Source organism: Chamaea fasciata, unplaced genomic scaffold (assembly GCF_029207755.1).
Source record: "Chamaea fasciata isolate MVZ Bird 193981 ecotype frontalis unplaced genomic scaffold, bChaFas1.0.hap1 SCAF_9, whole genome shotgun sequence".
In the NCBI taxonomy this organism is placed as follows: domain Eukaryota; kingdom Metazoa; phylum Chordata; class Aves; order Passeriformes; family Sylviidae; genus Chamaea; species Chamaea fasciata.
The window spans coordinates 29,288,661-29,302,002 of record NW_027094094.1 but is presented as its reverse complement, the minus strand read 5'-3'; the positions used below and the strand labels follow the sequence as shown (position 1 = coordinate 29,302,002).

Below are 13,342 nucleotides of genomic sequence, written 5' to 3'. Positions count from 1 at the left end.
GGAGCTGGATACAGCAACTACTGAAGACACTGAGCTTATCAAAGAAACTCATTCCAGACAAAATATCCCCATGCTCCAGAATTTATCAGATTTTCACCAATTTGTGCCATGGGATTTTTCACTTTCATTGCTTTATTCTGCCACTAAAAAGTAGATATGAATCCCTTTTATTCTCACTATCCAGATAGCAATGTCTTTGCTTTTAATTCCTGTCGGGATCAAATGCCAATGAAAAATTATTAAGAGTGCTTGAAAGCTCAGAAATACAGCCTAAGAACTAAAATATTTTCAGATGAATGCATGTGCTCTCTGAATCGAATTTTACAGTCACCAATCATAAACTGCCATTTACTTCTCTAATGGCCCAGACTAATACCAAAATACAAATGCCCTTACTGGGTAATTCAGAAAGACAATCATGTCACTCAGGCTACAGTCCTTTTTTTTTTTTTTTTTCCTCACAGATCAACGTTGGACTAAAAAAAAAGGTGAAGTCATCTATTTTCCACAAAACAAATACCAAATAATACTCAAGTTCTTTGAAAGATTTACATATGTTCTAAACATGTCATGGACAAAGAAGCATTATCCTGTAAAGGCTTAACCAAACTATCAAGTACTTATAAAGATGTCTATCAACTCTTTATAAACTGGTGAAAGCACCTGCTTAAGAGCAAGTAGTTCAAGTAACAAGTAACAACATTGCCTACACCAACTGGTCAGCTCCTTTCTCAGGTTTCAAGACATCTGGATTTTCCTGAAATATTTCAAACTATGATTCTTCAAACACTCTGGTGTCTTCTGAAAGTTCTAGCAGAAGAGCAATTAATATCTAGGAACAGTGATGGATTGCTGACAGCGATTTATCTTGTTAGAGACAATGGAAAATTTTCTTGAGTTTAGTGCCATATGGACTCAGTCTGAAAAGAGTAAGTAATTGGTAACAAAGCACAGGACATTGCCAAAATTTTCTATATGTATTCAAATTGTCTTCACATTTTTCTTTTTATGAGCTACAGGAGCTGGTTATGTATCCAGAAGGCAACTTTTCTATGGTTATCAAGACACATAGATCTTAAGCCCAAGTGAAGCTCTGCAGATCAAATACTAGTTTGGCATCATTTAATTAACTATTTCCATTAAAATGTAAGTTTGAAAATTTGAAAGCAATAATCCTTATATTTCCAAATTTTCCAAATTTTTAATAAGTTCATTTAAAAGCATCTGGCATATTTTCCATGTCTCTCTGTTGGAAAATGCAGAGAAAGTTTCCTCATGCAGTATACCACAATTTTTAAATGCAGAGGCAATACAGAAATCATAATTCTCTTTCTTGATCCTCTGTAACTCTCCAGTTCCACAAATAATTAAAATCCAGACCATCAGATTCAACATATTTCTAGAACAAAGAAGTCAGAATCTGAATCCAGACACAAGGATTATTTACTGAGACTGCCATTGTAGCAGGTCTCTCTTATTTATAGTGAGACAACTCTGGTCTCCACTAGTGATACACTGCAAGGTGATTATTCTCAACTTGTCTTAAGGTCTCATAAGCTGACAGCAAAATAAGGATTCTAAGTGCACATGGAGCAAAGGAGAAGTTCTACTCGACACTCAGATCCTCGGTGGTCTCAGAAGTGGCTTTGTGCTGTGTTGATTTTGGCTTCTGGGTAACCATGATGCTTACAGCCCATAGCAGAAGGTAGTATATAAACCTGAGGTTTGAGTTTGGGCCTTTTTAGCAGCAAAGACTTTTGTTGAAAAGTTTTATATAAGCACCTACATTTTGTTTTAGCTGATAAATGGGAGACAGAACAAAGAAGTGAAAACAGAGAGTAAGCAGATTAAACAGCATGAAAAAATACTACTTACAGTAAATATCCCTTTATGGATGGCAGCCTTTTACCAAGTCTAGAAAAAGGTGTTCATGAGAGGTTCAAACACTCAACAACGAAGCATACTTACTGTAACATATTGGACCAGCTTGAGAACTATCAAAATTGCCAATGTTGCCATTCCAGATGTACGTGTGCATCAATTTTTGCAGGCATATCATAATCTGAGCCATCAGAAGGCACTGTTTTTCCTGTAGTTATATAGACTGGCTAGTTTTTGGCCCAAGTCTCTTGGTACTGTAAGTGGTATTTGTGCGGATAGAAACAAGGAATTCTTTTGCAGTAACCAGTGTTTCAACTGACGTATAAATCACCACAAAAAGATATGCCTTTTGAGTGTGATGCTTGTGAGAGTCTCCCACACACTGCACAAGAGGAGTTTGGGCCTAGATGATAAGGATTTGGAGGTGGTGGGCTCATCCTATCTTCCACACTAGTCCAGACTTCAAAATCAGGAGAGGAAACACACTAAACAATTTGACATTTGAATAGTGCTAAATCTAGGAGGGGAGATAAAATTGTATCCTTTTCTTGGAAACTCATGGTCACCAGAAAATTTTTTGCCAGCAAACAAGTAATTGAATTAAATCCAATGCACATTTTCAGCTGAACAGCATTTAATTCACAATGAGCCTGCTCTCCTTGAGTAATAGCTGATCACAAATGCTTTCCAAGCAGGGTAAAACTGTGCTGTTCCAATTTGGTAGCATTTCACATTTGCTGCTTGGTGAAAGGTTAGGGTGAAAGGATGTTGAGAACTAAGCCTACATGGAATCACAAGTCTTAGCTTGTTGCACAGAGGATTTGTTAGGAAAGCAGCTACATTGGTGCAAATCTTCCATATTGGAGAGCAAACAACCACACACACCACGCAGTGTTGCAATCCATCTGGATTTCAAGTGGGGATTAAATTCTGCAACTCAGGCTAGACAGAGGAACTGTATAGCCACAAACCCTTGTGTTGCAGGAGAACACACAAATGGAGGGACTTAGCCACTTCCCCTTCCCCACAGCAAATTCATCCATGAGCTCTGTAGTCACAAGTGTAGAAAAAGGATAGGATAGGATAGGATAGGATAGGATAGGATAGGATAGGATAGGATAGGATAGGATAGGATAGGATAGGATAGGATAGGATAGGATAGGATAGGATAGGATAGGATAGGATAGGATAGGATAGGATAGGATAGGATAGGATAGGATAGGATAGGATAGGAATATTTTGGTCTGTTCTTGTTCTGCCTCAGTTTTACAACTGTACATAAGGATGAATAAGCTTCAGACAGTTTTACACTCTACATTAGTTCATGATCTCTTTTTCCAGGATCAATTTTGTGTAATCATGAAGTCATGCAAGCTTTCCTTGATGAATATTGTGTTTTACAAAAGACTAGTTTGGTGTGGCTAAACATATTTACTACATTCAATAAAACTGAAAATAAATGTGTGGAAAGGCTTGTCTTTATCCTCCTTTCATGGCATTGTTGTTCTTTCCAGTGTTCTTTGGAGTGTGTTCTTCAAAGGCTTGCCCGAGCTGGTTACAGGCCTTTTTGTTTAGAAAGAATGAACTGTATTAAGACATGATTTTGAGCAATACTGGATAATCGGGAACTGTCCATCAAACCAGAGTTAACAAATGTCTATTTGTTAGAATCACTAGAATTCAGGAACTCTGCTGTCACTTCACTCCTGATATTTATGAACCCAAAGCAAGGGGAGATTCAGGTAGATTTTCCAAAGCCAGGAATTTATTCCCTCTGCATTACTTTTGTTTAATATAGATTTGACATTTCCACAACCTATTTCTCCTCAGGATAAAATATTTCACTGTTACAGCAATCTGCCAGTGATATCCTTCCTCAGTCACAGTTTCCAAGTCAGCATCTTTACCCAGGCAAACCTTTGCCAGTCTTACGTAGGTTTGTCTAGTATGAACACAATGTGATTCACAGTGATTGCTTCAGTGTTTATAAGATTATTTTTATAACACTCTATAAGGATGAGGTAAAGCTTCACCAGAAGGTTATAGCGTACCTCCTGACATTTTATTTGACTCTTGTTCTGCTCACAACTCTCACTGAACTATGTATAATGTTTTAGGTTTGGACTTGCCAAATCCTCATAGGGAAGAACTAAAACCTCTCTCAACCCTGATTGGTTGCATTAAAGTTGTAATAAGGCCTTCTAAGAAAGGCTCTGAAAGCCCCCAGAAAGGCTCCTGACAGAGATTCTGATGTCTCTTAGGGCAAAGAAGCAGCCTTCAAAGCCAGTACAATCTTTGCATACAACAGATGTGGAGAACAGGAGCTCCACCTGCCCTAACACCAAATCACAGGAAATAGGAATGGAAGCCAGAGCTGGCCCCAGCCTGCTGGAGACTGTGGGCAGAGCTGGAGAATACTCAGCAAGAGAATGCCACTGTCTCAAACCTCTTCCAGGCCAATGTGGCAGTAAAGGGCTACAGTAGCCACAGTCATAACCCTAAAACAAGAGGATAACACATTAAAAACATCTCAATAAATTGTAGCCTAATGAGCCATCGGCTTCCAAGCCTGTCTGGAAAGCCTGGGACTTGCTCATCGCCACGTCCTGTATGACCTCCTAGGTTACCACAGGTCACTAGGCAGAACTGAGCACACGAACACTCCCTGCTCCACCACAGCACAAAGGTCTATGCTCCATTCATTGTCAGTGATTCCTATTGCTTCGAGGCACTGGCTGAAAATAGCTGAGAGGACTTTCAGAAGGCTCACAGTCTACCTCCATCCTATAACACATAGTGAGTGCTGAAGAGTACAAATGCACTTACTATCACAAAGCAGATTTTGTTTCATTTTCTGCAGAAAAATGTTATCTCTCCCAAATCTTTTATCCTTTATAAACTCAGACATAATGAAAGCCATGAGTCACCTGGAGCTACTATAGTCAGACTAATGTAACTGCAACTTGATAATGGTGTAGCAATGAAAAGACTCACAATCATAAACATTTTTGTCACCTCAGTATCTTCTATGAATGAAGAAAAATCACATCATGACTGGTATCAGTCTCTCTTATGTCTGGGTTCAAGAAATGTTGTCATAAAATTTACACAATTGCCAGCCAACAATTATTCTTAACAGCAAATTTCATAAATTGTTTTGTCATCCATTCCTGGAAGCCTAGAACTTACATTGCTTCTCCTCATCTATTCCATATGCACTTTGAAGGATAATGGCACTCCATCTCTGCTTACAGATCCAATATCTGTAATTTTGCACAAAAATAAGCACAATATTAAAAGTGTAAATTAATTTTTCAAAAATCAATAAGGACTATAAATGAAAGTTGCTGGAAAGAGAGCAAGTATTCTGTGAAGATCATTATATTTCCATACTACTGCCTTATTAAGTCTGAAATGGAATTATCATCCTTTAAAGGGCAGATGATTTACTAAATACTTGCCTTTTTTTCCCTGAATTAAACATACAGTCTTAGTATTCAAGACATAATTTTAATGTAATGAAAATATCTACACCCTGTAACTATAGATCAGTGAAAAAACAGGAAATCCTGCCTTTGTTGGAGTGAGAAAGTAAGTAAATAAGACTATCCTCAGACTAGCAAAGTTTCCTCACTGATACAGATGAGAAGATTTCTTGTGTTGGACTCAGTCTGAGATTAAACACAGGAGTTCAATTTCCAAAACTGTCAGTCAAGAACCTTTCAAACAATCCTAAATTCATTTAGACGTGCTAAAGGAAATACATGAAATAGAATCAAGTCATTCAGTGTTCACAAAACACATCTGATTTAAAGCAAACTATATAACCTGTTGCGTGGGTGGACTTTTATCTCATGTGGGTTTAGTTAGCAGAGCTAAAAATATTAGCCAATACAAGGTTGGAGGCTGCCCTCTGAATAGATGCAGATGATAACCCTTGTCAGCTCAGCTGTCTGCTCCAATTGCCTTGCAAATGATAGTGTGTTTCCAGCACAAATTACAGGAATTCAGACTGTTTGTTTGTACAGAATGAAATTGCACAACTATACAGTTCTGCAGGCAAATACTGTTGAAGCACAATGGAGGCTTCCTCATTGGGGGTCTAAATATGAGTTACCAGGACTCTGCAAAAATTCTTCCCCAAAAAAATAATCCTTCCAGTTCTGGGGAGTAACTATGGCCTAACAATCTTCCTTTGTCCTTGGTACCACACATGCAACAAAGGTCATTGTCTTCCAGTCATTAATTCTAAACTTTACATTTAGCCAACAGTTTCTGTCCACTTAATGAGGGGTTCACAATAGCAGTGTCATTTATTTTAAAGGCTCAGCTCCTGGAATCCTGTGATCATTCTCCCACATTTCTTTTACAAATGTAAAGCACAGGGTGTGCTAGTGTTTGACAGTAGTCTAAAGCTGATTTATGTGCTGAAGGCAGTGTTTCCGTGGCATCACAGAGCTCCACACAGGCTAATTCCCCCTGCTGCACAGTTCAGCATCCTGATACAGCATGCATGTATATTGCACTATTGATACAGTATACAGCAGGTACACTTCAAGCCTTCATGACTCCACAGGGAAGCAGATGAAATAAAAATCATCAAAAGAAGATTCAATGAACCCCGTTCCTCTTACAGTTTTCGTGATATAGGGGCTAGGTTTATTAGTTCTGCGCAGAATGCCAGATCTCTGCCATTCAGATAGGAGAGCAGTTTGGCTGCAAGCCCAGCCTGCCTCTCTACCTAAAATACTGCCAGCTCCTGCCGTCCTTAGGCCCTGTATCTTAGCCCTTCTCCTTTCTGAAGGGCTGTGTTGTCAGAAGCTCCCCGTGACCAACATTAAACATCGCTGCCGTGAAGCACTGGCACAAGGGCTGAGGACCTGGCCCCCACACTCCTCCCAAATCCTCCTCAACAGCACAGGATGACCCAGGGTGGAAAATTGAGTCCAAGACCCTGAGTAAGCAGAAAATTCCTTTGCCACTAGGCTACTGGGCAGTTCCTCAAATTTACCTAAGCGTTTCAGCAATACTTTCTACAACGATTTTACATGCCTTACGAAGTTGGATTACTTACAGCGTCCAGCTATTGTTCTCTTTAAAGACTCCTGTTGGCATATTATTGATAGGGAGGTCAGACACCCTGAGGACAGTGTAAATGCAAAGCATCCTGGGCGGAAAACAGGCTTAAAGTGTTTTTTTTAGCTGCGATTCAGCATGAAAATTCTGTGTGGAGAAATTGAGGCGAGCAGTGCGGTGGGATTTACTGGTCAGACTCGTCGGCAATGTTAAACACAGGAGTATTCACAGTTCGGGGAGGCACACACACCTTGATCCCACTGTCAAGTTACACTTTTCATCATGCGGATGCTCACACGGAGCAGAGAGGAGGCGGCTGGGGACCCCACCCTCCCGCGCGCGGAGGTGATGCCATTGCGGCCGCTCCCCGCACGGGGCCCCGCAGGATTTCCTGCCTCCGCAGCCCCTCAATTCCTGGAAACGATCTCTCCCGAGGGCAGGAAGGGCGAGCGCTCCGCCGGCGGCAGCCCCGGAGCCCCGTGAGGGGCGCGGCGACCCCCGGCCCCTCAGGGCACGGCAGCGCGCGCGCCCCCCGCGCCCTCCTCCGCGCGCTTCTCACCCCCGGCCCCTCAGAGAGCCGCGCGCGCGCGCGCACTGCTGTAACGGCCGCGGGCAGCACCGCGCGCCGGGGCGCGCTCACGTGACGGCGCCGGTTGGCTGGGACGCGCGCGCCCGCTCGGCGCTGGGCACTGCACGGCACAGCACGGAACGGCACGGCAGTGTACAGAGCGGTACAGCACGGTACGGCACGGCACGGCACGGCACAGTACAGCAGGGCGGGCGGCACCACGCCCCAGACACCGCACCGCCCTCCGCACCCCGCTGAGCGTCACTTGTGTCCTGTCCGCAGCCGGTCCTGCTCCGCGCTCAGGTGAGACGCTGCGGCCCGGGCGGCGGGAGGGCGGGCGGGTGCGGACGGACAGACGCCGCCACTGGTCGCTGTGGGTGACCCGGAGGGGCCGGTCGCTGTGGGTGACCCGGAGGGGCCGGCCGCCGCGGGAAGCTGCGCCCGAGGAGGGGGCGGCGGGCGGCGGGGGCACCGAGGGGCTGGCACCGGCGGGCCGGGGGCGCTCCCCGTGCCGGGGCAGCTCCTGACAAGAGCCCCCGGCTCCTGCCCCAGGAGGGTCTCCGCACCTGCCCGCCTCGCCGTGATGTCCCGTTCTCTTCCGCGGTAAGGTCAGAAATGCTGACAGCTCACTTGGGTGTCAGGCGGTCCTGCTGCATCGCTCCTGAGCTGTTCCATACCGTTAGACGTGTTCATTGTTTCTCTGATTCCTCACGGTGCAGGCAGGGCGCTGGGGTTTTTATCGCTACACCTGGCATGACTTTTACTCTCTCTCGCAGAGGGCTTCTTTACAAAATTCATCCTGGCTACCCCCTGTTTGTGAAAACTAAATGGACAAAACTAAAATCTGTTTGTATTTCACTTTCGCGATGTTGGTTGGCACATTTGCCATAGAAATGAAACTTTCTTCTCGTGTGGAATCTCCAGGCGCTTTCTGCCTGCACTTTGTTTGAAAAGCAATTTGCTGAATTAACGTAGCATGCACAAAGATAACTTGAGTTGACGTACTAGCAGCATACCATCTATCTCGTGAGCAAAAATGGAATATTCCTGCCCTTAGGTTCCTTTTTAATCTTAAATTATTAATGGTTCTCTGCATTACAAGAATGAAATTTGTAATTGGTACAGAGTGCAAATGCATGTAGAGAACTGGATAGAAGAGGAGCTGGTTATAAAGAGGGACGTGCCTCCCTAAAAGACCTATCAGGAGGATGACATTAAAGAGCCCTTTCTCCTCTTCACAGTTGTTGAGAACCTCTGAGGAGAAGCGGTAGGCCATACCTAGCCCAACTCTTTTGCAGCTCTTGGAAAAAACGAATGAGAAAAGGGAAGAACTTTTCACTACTTGTGGAAGAAAGTAAAGCTTTAGAGTTACTTGCGCTTTGTTTGGCAGCTGTTTAACTGAGTTGTTGGGGTGCTCCTAAGATAGAGGTAGTGGCAATCATAATGTCTTCTTTTAGAACCTGATTGTCAACTTCACACCAAATGTTGTCATTTGTACTCAGTAAAATGGAAACATTTATATCACAATATAAATATGGTTGTCTGTGTAATCAATAGTGGAAAAAGTTTGTTTTTCTCTGAGAGACCCCAGCAAAAAACATACTTGCCTAAACTGAAATAGAAAGGGTGAAACACTTGCATTTGCTATGCATCCAACACCATTAAAGTTTTTGGAAATATGTTGAGAAAAAATGTTGGTTTAGGTATCAATGGTAAGTAACATTTCTACCGTCTGTTCAACCATGTAATGTAGAGCAAGTGAGGTGTGTCATAGTAAAGATTACAACAGTGAGCTAAGATTCTGCTCGCTCTTTTACTTAAACTTCTCCCAGTATTTGAACTTTTAAAGGCAAAAGTTTGAAGTGAGACCGTATTAAGCAAGTCAGAAACATAAGGCTTAAAAGCAGTTTTCTTCCATGCAGTCCCTCAAAGTTTGTTAAAGAGATATGGGCTAGATGTGCTGTGACTATGTGGTGTTACAGAGACTGAAACCAATGCACAGAGATGATGGGCTAGTTAAAGGAAACTCGTAAAAAACATGAGAGGATAAAATTCTGCAATATTGTTAGTTTGGTGATAATGATAATAAAACCCCCCCAACGAACCAAGCAAAACAGGAGTGGGGCAAAGACTGGATCTGCTAAGGCTTATGAACAATGCAAAGGTGAAGCTGAGGTGGATTTGAGGGGAAAACTGGGCTGAGTTATCTTGAGTTTTCTGTAGTGTCAGTGTGTAAGAGGAGTGTCTTGTCCATCACAGAAGAGGCTTCTAGAGCAGATTAGACATGACTATTGGCCACAAGGAGTCATCCAGGGAGCCCAGTGTTCCACCTGGCATCTTCTGTGTTCCTTCTGGGCCTGGTTTGCACTGCAAATGTTTCACTTGCCAACCTGCAGCAGGTGTTCCTGTTCCTCACCTTCCTGCCTATCTAAAAGAAATTTCCCACTTTGGAGAATTACACCGTGCAAGTACATCCCTCACTGAATTACTCTGTGTTCCAGCAGGTTGTCGTTTCCCTCAGCCCACGGTGACCTTGCTGCATGTCCTGCATGCAGTATCATGTGTGCTTGTTGTTGTGGGTGAGCATTAGTTCAGGTAATGCCTGCCTGGGTGTGGAGCAGATGGGAGAGAGAAGGAAGTGCACTGCCACGGACAGAGCTGATACTTTCTCTGCAGGCACGTGGGGTCAGAGTCACAGCAAGCCAGCTCTCTGCTCAGCTGTGAGCTCCTCCAGACTCTGGTAAGGAAGGTGCATGTAAGGTTTAGCTGCTCTGTTCTTCTGAGTGCAGGTCATCATCACAGAGAGAGGTCTGCTTACATTACCATGGTATGAAAGATGTTTGTATTTAGGAGTTGTAGTAGGGTAGAACAATGCTAATTAAAAACTCAACTGTCTTCAAAACCAGAAAGTGGAAGATTGAGGGGCAGGGGGATGAAGGCCACAAATTTTTATCTGTGAAGTGGAACTTTGAGGCTTATGCTTTAGTAATGATGAAAATCAGGTTTAGCTACATTTCTACCTGCTTACATTCTTCAAACAACTGGTCTGACTTTACAGCATAACAATTAAAAAAAATATCTTAGCAAGCAGGAGAGTCTTAATGTGGCCTTTAGTAGGACAATAATGTAAATGTTTAATGATTGATGACAAAGGATTGTGAATGAGCTTGTGGAAGGGCTTTGCATGTCTGTTTGAGGGTAAGAAGGATCTTGATATATCCTTGGAGGTCACGTCTATAGATTTTAATGAGGGTGAAGCAGAGAAAGACTGTTAGAAGTGAATGAGATCTCAGTGAAGTGAAAAAATAGAAAGCTCTGGGTTTATGATCAGACAAACCAGATGGCGTTTTCTTAGTTTGGTGTTTTTGAAAAGGGATGTTCTGAAAGAAGCTGCAAGTAACTTCTAACCTGCCATCAGTACTCAGGAAACAAGTAAACAGTTATGAGTGATACAGTTTCACATAAACTATCTACTTAAACAGTTTTAGAGCCCTGAGTACGATAATGTCACTAATTAATAATTTGGGGTGTTGTTTAATTGTGTGTTAAGGCTGTTATTTGTAGGGCTTATGAAGAGAGCTCTATGGGCCTGCCTTGAAGGAAATACAGGTGAACACAGTAGAAAAGATGGTGAGAAGATTCTCCACAGCCGTAGCTCCATGAAACATGGCAGTTCAGGAAGACTGATATGTCTTTGCCCCTAAAATGCTTATTGATAAGTAGCAAAGGGAAGGGCAGGACTCCTAGAGGACATAAACATCATGCCTCTAGCTCTAGTGTCAATTCTTTTGGCTTGTCTATTTCACAAAGGTGGAATGAAGTGCTACTTCATTTTCTGTTTGTTCTCTCTGTTGTGTTGGGTATCTACAGGGGATTGTAGTTTCTGTGAGAAATTAGCTTCAGTCCTAAACTCAGTTTGGAAATGATCCTGATAAGAAGGTAGAAATGCCCAGGGGACCACTACTCTGTTCATTTGAAGACTCTGCATTTCACTGCTGCTATTCAAGCTAGCATGAACCTCTGAAACCTACTTGTGCCACTAAGCATTGCTTTTAGGGCAGCATCTGAGGTGAAATCAGCGTCTTCAGTTCCTGGAAAACCTCCACCTTGCTCTTGGATGAGAACCAAGCCACAATAAAGTAGGCATTTACCAAACCCAACAAAGGACATTTATAATTAATTTCATTTCTAACCAAAGGGGGAAGTAACACAGAATTCCCAGTTCATGTGTCATCAGGCTGTCAGCTCATACTTTAGAGTTTTGTCACCTTCTTGAAGGTAGCCAAAAAAACCCTCCTCAGAGTCTGTTGCCTAACAGAGAAGAGCTGGTTAACTGGGATACAGCAGTGTTGGGTTCTGATGCCTAAGGTGGTTTGGTGTTTTTTAATCTAAATCCACAGAGAAATTATTCACTAACAAGATTCATTTGACAGAGTTGTGTCAATCTCCAGTTATGCTCAAAAGCTCATCAAGCTACCCATGATTTCTTCAGTGCATTGGAGCAAAGAGTGTTTTAGTAGAGACACAGGTTACCTATTTGAAACTTTAAAACACTGTTTTGTTGACCAAGCAAGCCTGTTTTACAATATAAAATGGATCATAAAAGATGTTGCTGTTGCATGTGTTGTAATTTTAGGTTGAAAATACTAAGGTTTATTCTTTTTTTCTTCTTCTTTCCTCCTTAGGAGTGACACAGTAAGAGAAAGACATGAAGTATTTTTAATGAAATTCTGCTTTTGATCAAGCTGCTAAAAATGGATGTGAACATTTTCTCCTGTGAGGTAAGTATTGACAGGGAGAAATAAAAGAAAACCTGACTTGTTTCACTTAGTGTTCCCTGTGACCTCTGCTCTTCTGACCAGCAGCTTTTGAGTTATAACATCTGTGTCTTGAAAAACTTTGTACCAAAAGTCTTAACTGAAAAGTCCTACAAATAATCGTTTGATTCACAGGATTAGTCAGCTTTGTTCTGATATTCCAGCAGATAAATGTATAAAGGCTTGGTGTTGCAGGGTTGGTAATGAGCAGCTTCTGCACAGAGTAGCTTTTGACCCAGTGTCAAGCTTTTTTCCAAGCATCAAAGAAACGGAAGCTGCTAAGTCTGATTTTCAAGAGTGAATACTTACACAGACTAACTGCAGGTGCAGGAAATGAGTGAGATCCTGGGATGAAGAAAGAGTTTGTACCACAAATATGTAGGTACTTTTCCATGCATCCAGGCAGCTTTCTGAGTTCCTGCTCTGTGCAGCCTAGGGAAAAGTGGGGCTTTTGCCAGCCTGAGTTACAGGTGTATATTTATATTGCTTTTTTCAAGTGTCACAGCCCGATCTTCACAGTTCCTGCTGTAAGTATGTAAGTTAATAAAACCAAATACATGTCTTTAATTTAGAATTGTGGGAAAATTCAGCTTGTAAGGAACCTCGGGGGATGACAGAGTCAAACCCTTTGCTCAGAATTTGGAGTAGTCAATGAAATTAGGTCATTTTTACCCATTGGCCTTCTCAGTCTGTTACATGTTCAGAGATATTAACAAAAGATGGATTTATAGCTTGCCTATGTATTAAATGTTCATTATAGTAATGCAGATAAGGAACATGAAATGCTACTAGAATTTGTCAGAAAGGAGAATGTTTTAATTAAGACAGGATTGCACAGGAATTGTCTGTTTCTCTGAACAAAGGAAATGATAAATCTCTGATGTGTTCATTTGTTGCAATTGCAAATGAAACCTCCACGGGTCAGCTAACACTGACCCAATGACATGCTGCCAGTATTTTCAAGACGGGTTCCCTGCAAGAATTACCCCTTCCCAGGCAT

General features: G+C 42.3%; 1 protein-coding gene across 3 annotated transcripts in view; it reads left to right on the top strand.

The window, feature by feature from the left end:
- The first annotated feature begins 7,674 nt into the window (after positions 1-7,674).
- The window catches only part of RHOBTB1 (Rho related BTB domain containing 1), a 49,515-nt gene continuing 43,847 nt past the window's right edge, over positions 7,675-13,342 (top strand). The window contains exons 1-2 of one of the 3 annotated variants that reach the window (XM_066191672.1): positions 7,675-7,828; positions 12,211-12,306. The gene's annotated coding sequence lies outside the window, so the exon portion shown is untranslated. Of the gene's footprint in view, positions 7,829-8,085; positions 8,134-12,210; positions 12,307-13,342 lie in introns of those variants that run through there. The other 2 variants (XM_066191674.1, XM_066191673.1) reach the window with 2 other exon arrangements.